This window comes from Lepisma saccharinum, chromosome 20, assembly GCF_977018435.1.
Source record: "Lepisma saccharinum chromosome 20, izLepSacc3.1, whole genome shotgun sequence".
NCBI lineage: Eukaryota > Metazoa > Arthropoda > Insecta > Zygentoma > Lepismatidae > Lepisma > Lepisma saccharinum.
The window spans coordinates 4,683,578-4,685,506 of NC_139248.1; positions in this window are offsets into that span (position 1 = coordinate 4,683,578).

Below are 1,929 nucleotides of genomic sequence, written 5' to 3' on the forward strand. Positions count from 1 at the left end.
TATCTTCAAAAAAGTGGCGGCGATAAGGATTATCCAATTATAGGGACCCCTCACACGATTGATTGATTTGGTATTTTAAGTCCACTTTATGCACAGTAAAGCTAATCGGGACTGGACCTACAGTTTAAAGTGGGATCCGAACAACTATGTGCATCCACCGGGTATCGAACCCGGGACCGCTTGATTACAAGGCGATGACGCTACCACTGCGCCATCGGGGAGCCTCCTCACACGACTGGTTTCCTACCAGTCATTAATGGCCGAATCACATGGATCTGACCAATTTTCTGCTGGAAGACATTTGTTGGCTTTGGCTATCAAGCTAGAAATGAAGAAGAGAAAGTTATTGGGCGGGGCCTTCTTGAAACAATTTAGAGGGTGTTAAAATTTTGAGGGGTGTGGGTGGATAATTCAGCCCTGTAGCTATATTCTGTCCCAGGTATCTTTGCAGCGGGCGAACGGAAGTAAGTCTCTGCGCAAGCAGTGACTTCGTAGGATTGACTAAAGAACGTGTTCAAGGGAACAGGATTGCGGACAGGGGGAAGTTACCAGCCTTTTCAGCAGATATACATGAAACAGACTACACATCAGAGGCGTGGCGTGCATGTAGCCGCTCTTACCGCAGGTAACACCAAAATATAAAGAATTGAAGAACCCGTCTTAAAATATTATTACGTACATAAACTGGTAATATTGTCGTAAAGTAAACATTGCAGACTGACATTTTTTCTGACACCGGCATAAGCGAAGAGGAGGACTGATCCGGTACCCTCCACAGGCAACATGAGGAAAGGGCCCTGAGCCCACGCAAGGAAGACTTCGCGTTGCGGCAAAGACTGACCGCGGGAGGAGGAGGCGGGTTATTGGCATGACTGTTTAGCCGCCGCAGTTTCCGGTGATCCTTACCAGAAACATACCAGTGTTGCCATATTCAATTGACAGAAAAGAGCTAAGTCGCCTAATCGGGTCTATCTTACTCTGAAGGTGTCCAGTCACACTGGGGAACGATGGCGCAGTGGTAGCGTCGCCGCCTTGTAATCAAGGGATCCCGGGTTCGATACCCGGTGGAGGCATAATTGGTTCGGATCCCACTTTAAACTGTCCCGATTGACATTACTGTGCATGAAGTGGACTTAAATCGCCAAATCAAAATTAAAAAATATCAAATCGCACTGGGGAAAAGCAAACTACCAAGTGATATTTTGTATTTATTCTAAATATCAGCGATTACGAAAGTCCTCTTTGTCCTTCTTCGACATCAAAGGCGAGAAGGAGAGGAGAGGGATGGGTATGATCAAGGGGTCCGCTGTCCTTCTAAAAATGTCAACCTAAAATTCTATATTTCACACATATAATATTATTTCGGTTACATGAATTTGTGATAACTGTTGAAAGGGCCGATTGAGATTGACATACGTTGTCGCAGGAATGCGATATTTCGGATTGAAGCATTGTTTTTGAGGTGGTAGAACTGTTTTTGGGTGAAAGCATAATTTCCCGATTGTTATCTTAGCACGCTCTGAAGTGTCAGGTGTTGCAGGTTCGAATCCTCAGCAAGAAATGGTTATTTCAATGTTTGTTGTTATTATCTTACTTATATAATTATAAAAAATAATAATTACATACACAAAGAAATAATAATTTTATTTCAATAATTCACCATGCATACTCATCGTCACGATTATCCTATAAAGCGAAAACCTTAAAGGTACCAAGGGACGTAAAATATACGAAATAGTAGTGGTGTCAGAAATGAGATTTCAGCGGATTTAGCGAAACATGGGAGTGGGAGTAGTTAGGAAATAGATGAAGACTACATCTACTCTACATACGTCTTATTTGAAACGAAAAGTTTCGCGATTTGGTCAAATCTGGTTTCAAAAGAACTAAGATGGCAACAGTAGTAGAACTGGACTTCTTGCAGGTTCC